At 44.7% G+C, this 8,481-nt stretch overlaps 2 non-coding genes across 2 annotated transcripts; both read right to left on the reverse strand.

Moving 5' to 3' along the window:
* Nucleotides 1-2,304: 2,304 nt before the first annotated feature.
* Nucleotides 2,305-2,438, reverse strand: LOC123849172 (small nucleolar RNA SNORA70). Its single transcript, XR_006791998.1, has one exon. It is a non-coding gene; the product is annotated as a small nucleolar RNA SNORA70 (small nucleolar RNA).
* A 5,937-nt stretch (nucleotides 2,439-8,375) lies between these two features.
* Nucleotides 8,376-8,479, reverse strand: LOC123849181 (small nucleolar RNA U13). The gene has a single exon (XR_006792007.1). It is a non-coding gene; the product is annotated as a small nucleolar RNA U13 (small nucleolar RNA).
* Between the last annotated feature and the right edge of the window lie 2 nt (nucleotides 8,480-8,481).

Consider the following 8,481-nt stretch of genomic DNA (forward strand, 5'->3'; position numbering starts at 1 on the left):
GGCACCTGGGCAGCTCAGTTGGTTAAGTGCCCGACTCTTGATTTCAGCTCAGGGCATGATCCCAGGGGGATGAGATCGCCAGAGAGGAGCCCCTGTTGGACTTCCCGCTCAGCAGGTAGTTGGCTTCTCTCCCTCTCCCTCTGCCCCTCCCCTCACTCATGCAAGTGCGCATGCCTATGCGCTCTTTTAACTCTCTAAAATAAATAAATAAATCTTAAAAAAAAAAAAAAAGCCTCCCTTTGGCAAGGGATGGGACAATTTGAGTATGAAAAGAATAATGACAATGGAATGAAACTCATCAAATCTACAGAATTCCTTGAGATCATATGAAACTAACAACAGCAAAATATCAGGTTTCCACTGAAGGCTACTAAAGCACTAAACTCATTCTAAAACTTGGCCAATAAAGGGGAAGAATCAAGCCTTCACCCTGCTTTTCCTGAACAAACTAATGAAATATCAGGGGAAAGACTGTTGGGGAACTTTATAGCAGATCCATCTCTCATCAATAAAAGTGGGAAATCACAGGCCTCTAGTGATAAAATCGTTAAGTACACGGCCCTGCCCCCAAGGCTGATCCTGCACTTAATCCTGCCTCTAGGTCTGACAATCTCTCCATAGGAAATGGGGGAGACAAAGAGGAAAATTCAATGACAGCAAGAAGCACCAATCTGCCAAATCCAAAGGTTCAGTCTTTTTACAAGACAAACGGCCTTGTTTCTTCAATGGCATTTCACAGAGGGGAGCTATTATAAAGTTTTCAAAACTCAAGAGAGATAACCAGGAGCAAGCTTCCCATAACAAATGAAATTCTAAACGAATGATATAGGTGGGGAGTGAGAGACAACATGTGTGGGTTTGTTACTTTGTTTTCGGTTTTGAGACATTTTGCTGAGCAGAGAAACGGCCCTTGCTACAGAGGGGCATGGCGTCAGGGAGAACATTTGACCAGTGGAACAGAGTGAGCCTTTGGGAGCACCAGCGGGAATGATTAGGGCACAAGAAGGGAATGTCGTTGGGGTGAGGTCCTCCAAGAGACACAGTGAGAAGGAGCCCAGTCCCTGTGGAAGGAACAGCCCCTGGGTAAGATGTGCTTACATCATATACTCTCCTAATAAAAAACACGTGTAGAAATATTAAGCTGATGGCACAGATCTGAAAAAGAAGCTAAGTGAACCTAGGCGTTTAGGAGGGAGAAAGGTATACTGGAGATGTGATGGATTTATAGCACAGTGAAAGCTGACATGCTGGGTCAAATTTTCAACATGGCTCTGACTTTTGTTATTCCGGTGGATATTCTATGTTTACAAGATTCTTTTGTTTATAGCTCTCTTTACTACGGTATTTCAAAGAATTCCAGCTCATTAAAAGCCATTTGGTGCAAATAATTAGTATACTCTTTTCACCCAAACCAGCCTTCATTATGTTAAAACTTCTGTACCCTCACAGGCAAAAGGAGATAGTGGTCACCTCATTCTCCATAGGCCTTCAGGGGTTGTGAATATTGGACTCTCATTTTTCCAGTTGGCCCGTAATCAGAAAAGTGGCTTTGCTGCAAGCAGTAATTACCTTCCAGTGTGTTCCCAATCCTATTATTAACCACGCCGCGACCACGTGAACCCTGAAAGATGGAGCTGCAAATGCTGTCGTGCTCTAAACCCATCAGTTTTGACTCTTCGGAGAAGGAAAGGGAGCAAACACTTGTTTTTTTTGTTTTTACTTTCTCTCATTTTTGTTTCTCCTGATGAGGAAGTCTTCACCTCACATCGTCAGTCATATGGTCTCGGAAAACCTGAGAGGTACGGCTAAAGGTTTAGCCACCAAATCTCTGGAATTTATTGCATTCTTCCATTTCTCCTTAAAGGAAATAGTTAAAAAAAAATTTTTTTTGACAGGAAGTAGGTTTTATTGGTGGGCATGAATAGGGAGGGGGCAGTGCCGAGGTTCTCATGAATGCAGAGCCCTCCATTTGTCCAAGGGGCCACGATTAGGGATGTATTTGACCCCACAGCCATCTGGGATAAGCCGCTTTTCAGCCACCATGTCTTCAAATTCATCCGCATTAAACTTAGTAAAGTCCCACTTCTTGGAGATGTGGATCTTCTGGCGGCCAGGGAACTTGAACTTGGCCCTGCATAGGGCCTCAGTCACATGCTCCTTGTTCTGCAGCTTGGTATGGATGGACATGATGACTTGGCCAATGTGGACCAATGTGCCCTGGGGCTTTCCAAAGGCACTCTGCATACCTCTCAGCAGCCTAGATTGGAGATAGCATGAGGTCAGACCTCAATATCCACTGGAAAGGGCTGTCTTCAAGGTCCCGTAGGGCAACCCATACAATCAACAGGCTGCATACACTACCAAGGAGGCTACTGTTTGCAACCATGGCACACTGGGCCCCCAAGGACAAAGAGAGGAAATAGTTAAAAATTTAACCTCTTTGTCCATAACCACGTTCATAGATAATTTTATGTGGGTACGCACGGTCACATGTGTGCTTTGGGAAGAGGGGTGGCCAGTTTTTCCTTTCTGTGTTTTTGTTTTGCTAAGCTCCAGCCACTTCCTCTCTTCCTCCTTTTCCCCAGCTGAGCACCCAAGGCCATCTATGCTGAGAAGCTGGGATGTATCCTCCCGTGTTTTCTCCTTACTCAGGTATTCCTCGACCCACACCTAGGCATGTATCTACTTAGAAAGGCATGCATTTCTTATTTTATTTATTTTATTTATTTTTTATTTTTATTTTTTTAAAGATTTTATTTATTTGACAGAGAGAGCACAAGCAGAGGGAGAGAGAGGGAGAAGCAGACTCCCTGCTGAGCAAGGAGCCCAATGTGGGACTCAATCCTAGGGTCCTGGGATCATGACCCGGGCCGAAGGCAGCCGCTTAACTGACTGAGCCACCCAGCCGTCCCAAGGCACGCATTTTTTAAAGCACTGTCTTTTTTTTTTTTTTTTTTTTTTAAGATTTTATTTATTTATTTGACAGAGAGAGACACAGCGAGAAAGGGAACACCAGCAGAGGGAGCGGGAGAGGGAGAAGCAGGCCTCCCGCCGAGCAGGAAGCCCGATGTGGGGCTCGATCCCAGGACCCTGGGACCATGACCCGAGCCGAAGGCAGACGCCTAACGACTGAGCCACCCAGGCGCCCCTAAAGCACTGTCTTATAAACAGGTGGCCATAGCGTCCTTTGCATCCTAGGCTCACCATTGCACAACACCTTGCAGGGACCCCTCCTAGTTAGTCCTCTGGTTTAGCTCCACTTCATTCTCTTAGTAAATGGAGGGAGAATTCCCCAGTGTGGAGGTGCTACTGATGAGCCTTCACTTTGTGCTCAGGTTTTTGCCCTATGAAGCCATACAATGAACCTACTTGTTTATCCTCGTGGTCTCGAAGAACCCATAGCCTTACATAGGGTCATCCGTATTTGATAGGGTTTTAGGAGCACAGCTGCCAATTAATTCATTTATTGAATTTTTATTAATTTATTAATTTATTAATTTATTATTTATTAGGTGCCCCTAATTTCTACTATAGGAAAAAAATATGTATTTCACATAAAGAAAAGCTCTTGGGGGTCCTCAATACTTTTTTAGTGTTTTAACTGAGATTTAATTCACATACCAAAGAATTCACCTTTTTAAAGTATATAATTCAGTAGGTTTTAGTATTTTTACAAGGTTGGGCAACGATCACCACTAGCTAATTCCAGAACATTCATATCACCCTAAAAAAGAAACTCCATATCCGTTACCAGTCAGTCTCAATTCTTCCCCCTCCTCATCCTCTTTTGGACTCTGACTTGTTTGTTCTGAACATGTGATATACATGGAATCTTCTGTGTCTGGCTTATTTCACTTAGCATACTGTCTTTAGGACTCATCCACATCGTAGCAGGTGCCAGAACCTCATTACTTTTTGTACCTAATATTCCACTGTATGTATATACCACATTTTGTGTATTCGTTCATCAGTTGATGGACTTTGGGGTTGTTTCCACTTTTGGCTAGTATGAATAATGCTACTAAGAACATTTGTGTCCAAGTTTTTGTATGAATACATGTTTTTAGTTCCCTGGGCTCTATACCTAGGGCCAGAATTGCTGAGTCTGACTCTGTGTTACGCTATGCTTAACTTTTTGAGAAACTGTCAAACTGTTTCCCACAGTAGTGGCACCATTTTAGATTTCAACCACCTATGTATAGGCGTTCCAGTTCTCACAGCTTTTCCAAAATTCGTTATTTTCAGCGTTCTTGATGCTAGACATCCTTGGGAGTATGACTCAGTAATTTTTAGAAGTGTAAAGAGTTTTGAGACTAGAAGTTTTGAGAGTTGCTTTTCTGACATAGAGCTTATAAAAATAAACATAATAATGTCAATCTAAAAATTAACAATAATTCCACACGATTGTGCAACCTCAGGGTAATCAAGTTGGCCCGGACAGACCCAATTTACACCTTTGTAGCCTTTAACTTTCAACATGCCCCGTTTAGATGACAGATTATATGAACACCCTAATAATGAGTCAATGTTCAAATTTCTCCCAGGTGCCTTCAGTATGTCTTTTTCCAACGTATTGAGAACAAGATCCGACACTGCATTTGGTTGAGATGTCTTTAAAAACTTTTAATCTCTATCAGTTCTCCCTCGACTCCATTTCTTTCATGCTCGTCATCGATTGAAGAAACCGGGTAATTTGTGGAACTTCCCACATCCTGATTCGACTGATTAAACCATTGTCGTCTCTTTTCATCTGTTTCTTTGTCCTCCACGTTTCTTGCCATTTGGTAGTTAGATCTGGAAGTTTGATTAGATGAAGATTCAATGTTTGTGCAAGAATATTTCGTAGACGCTGTGTACTTCCTATTGCAACAGGAGGCATGTGCTATCTGTCTGTCTCACTCAGTGATGTTAAGATATATCAGTGGGTTCAGGGTTTTTAGTTTGATTCAGCCAATATAGGTTTCCCACCAACATATTTTAATTTTTATTTTTAAGTAATCTCTATGCCCAAAATGGGGCTTGAACTTAGCACCCTGAGATCAAGAGTCCCATGCTCTACCCACTCATTGAGCCAGCCAGGTGCCCCCCACCTCATACTTTTATTTCTTTTAAAGATTTTATTTATTTATTTGTCAGTGAGAGAGAGAGAGAGCGCACAAGCAGGGGGAGCGGCAGGCAGAGGGAAAAGCAGGCTCACCATCGAGCCGAAGGCAGACACACTCAACTCCCTGAGCCAGCCAGGTGCCCCCGACCTCATACTTTTAATAGCTATTGTTGCTTGTCCCAGTGTTTCTTTATGAGTTGTGAGGAGTGACTCTCTAAGTCCAACTGTTCTGTTGCATTTATTTTCCTTACAAACTATTTGGGTATCCTGAAATGATAGCAGAATAAATGCTTGATTTTTTCCCCTTATTTACCAGTTTTCCAAACAAATAGTTCCTTAGACAATACAAGAGTAAACAATGAGGGATTTTAAAAAATATTACTATGCATTCATGGATTTGTATACATTTGATATGTTTCAATCAATCAGTCATTATTCTTTCTTCAGCCCGAACTGTTCCATCTTTAGCCCAAGGGTGCCCCTTTATCTTTGCTCTTGGGCTCTTTTGACATAACCCCAGTAGTATTTATAGCCACTTTATTCTGGGGCATAACAAAATGCCACAGGCTCATCTTTACACAATCCCTGCCCCAGTTCTGAAATCAGTCATCTCCTAGAGGGGTCTTTGTTCCTCTTGGTGGGCAACGGCATTTAGATGATCAGTTTGGACACTAGGGGTGCTCATGGGCAATGGATTGCCATTGCTTCTTGGCCTTTTCAGTGGACACAGCTAACATATATGTATTTTGTAGAAAGAGAAAAATTAATTATGACTCATACTACCTTTGCTGATTCAAATTTTCCATTATACAACTTATCCCTAACATCATTGACTTGATACTTGTATCCCTTCATCTCTCACTGAAGACCTTGGTATCTAACAATATCAATTCAATTACTTATTTACTATTTTACTTAAACATATAGATGTAAAGTACAAATACATGCAATAGCAGCTAAACAACAATACCAGTATTATTACTAACAGATACTATTAGTAAGTGTAGTTTGATTTCTTTGCCATTCTTTTTTATCCTGAGGATGTGTCACCCTCAGGATATATAGTCAAAATAATGAGTTTTAAAGTCAGTTACTTATTTTTCCAGGTAGTTATGTCAGTAACTCCTGATACACTCTGATTAGTGGCTTTTTTTTTTCTTTTGGAAAATGCTTTATTTTCTTTTAAAAAAATAATCATGTAAGCCATTTACATGATTCCAAAGTCAAACTATAAAACACAGTATATGAAAACAAGCCTAGTTTCCACTCCCATTCCCTTCACTCTGTTTTTTCCTTATATGTAACCATTTTTATTAGTTTGTGATTTACAGTTGCATTGCCTTTTCTTGAAAATGTAAGCAAAAGCACACATCTTTGTTAGAAGAAAGGCAATGTATATGTGGTTCCAGCCTTGCTTTTTTCACTCGATGTATCCTGGAGTTCTGTGGCCTTCCACAGAGACGGGCTTCATTCTTTGGTAAAGCTATACAGAACAGCTTTGTGTGGATGTACCCTGGTTTATTCAGCCAGTCTTCTGTGGATAGACTTGTGGGTTCAACAAACATTTACTGCGTTGCTAAATCGTGCCAGGCACTGGGGATAAAGACATGGTCTCTGGCCTCAGGAAACTCACAGTGAAGGGGGGAGACCACTGCAATACAAGCGCTTTGCTCACAAGAGAGTGAGATCTTGGATCCACTCAGCACAAAGGGTGCGTGGAACAGGGCAGACAGGCTCACACACAGGAGGGACACAATGACACTCTGTTGATTGGCATCTTGCTCCCACACGGACCTTAATATGGGAGAATCCCCATGGGAGGAACTCAGTTTTGTTTTGTTTTTTTAATCAATGTTTGAAACTACTTAGAAAATCATGAGTGCCACCAATTGGTCAGAGAAGGCAAGGCCAAATGAAAGAGGCAGAGAGGAAGGGTCCCAATCACAAAACTCCCTCAAAAGAGGAAACGTAAATTAATACGTAAGCTGTGGTTTAACAATTAACGCCGGTAGTGAATTTAACACTCACCAGAGACGGCTCTAAGCTGTTGACACATACTTAACTCCTTTATTTTAAAATAACAATCCTAAGAAGTAGGGACTATCATGCCTCACATTTTACCGTTAAAGAAATTACGGCACAGAGAGGTTACTGAACTCTTCAAGGGCACACAGCGAGCGAACGAGGAAGGGAGCAAAGAAGCGCAGACGACAGGATACTCGCAAGCAGTGCCCTCTCCCCCGGGTGGGAAAAAAGCACTGTGTCTTCCCGGACCATAATCACCCGCTGCGGAGGAGAAACTACCGTTGACACCTCCCTCCCTACACCCCCCCCCCCAGATCGGAAAAACCCTGCAGGGCTCTCTCTGGACTCTTGGGGCGCGCAGGAATCCCGAGGCCCGTAGGCGACCTGCGGGGTGCACGGCGGAGGCCCAGCCGGCCCGCCCCGCAGCGCGGATTTGAGCAGCGGCCGCGAGCTGAGGGGTTGCCCGCCGAGGGTCCCCCTCGGAGCAGCAGCCGAGCCGGCTCTCCGACCCCTCCAGGTGTGCGCCGCCCATTTCTCCGCGCTCCCGCTCACGCCTGGGCAGCAATGAAGGCCGCTTCCCGGGCTCCTACGACACGGGGGAAGCTACATGCAGCCACGGACGAACTCCCAGGCATCGTTACCCTCCCATGGGGTACCCCATGTCAACTGGACACAGTTCTACACTCAGGGAACCCGCAGCGGGGGGACAAGCGGTGCCGACGTAGCATGACACGGGCAAGAACAAGGGGTCGCACTGGGCAGTGGCTCTCCGCCCCGCTCCGCCTCGTCTCGTCTGTCGAAACCGAGCCAAACACAGGTGGTTGTGGGCTGCCCAGCTCGAACCTGCAGATCGCCTCCGCCCGCCGGCTCGGGAGCTTGCTCCCGGCGCCGCCTGCCGCCCAGACCCAGTACTGCGGGGGGCTGCCCCGGAGCACCGCGCGCTCACACCCGCGGGCCCGCCTGCAGTGCGACTGCGCCGCCGCGCCTGGGTGGGGGGGGTCAGATCCCACAAGCCAAGTCCTCGTCCGACACTGGCACCTAACCTGCAGCAGCCTACGGATATGCGCTCTAAGAAGCCGACTCCTAGTTAAAAAGCTACAGCCAGCATCAAACCAGACTCTGAAACTGAACAGCCAGATACAAACAAACCGGCAAAAACTCTTCCTGCTCCTACAGACGCAACACAGCCTAAGAATAACTAAAGCCTCACTCTTTTGAGATACTCAAAAAGGACCCTCCAAGTTCACGTCAGACGGGTAATGTGCCCAGGTCGTAACAAGGTTTGAGGGAGGCACATGTCACACAACGGCGTGAACACCCAATCATCACGCTTATGAACTACAAAAGGATCG

The sequence above is a fragment of the Mirounga angustirostris genome, unplaced genomic scaffold (genome assembly GCF_029215605.1).
Source record: "Mirounga angustirostris isolate CCGP_5_RB_7025 unplaced genomic scaffold, mMirAng1.0.hap1 SCAF_2, whole genome shotgun sequence".
NCBI classification, from domain to species: Eukaryota; Metazoa; Chordata; class Mammalia; order Carnivora; family Phocidae; genus Mirounga; species Mirounga angustirostris.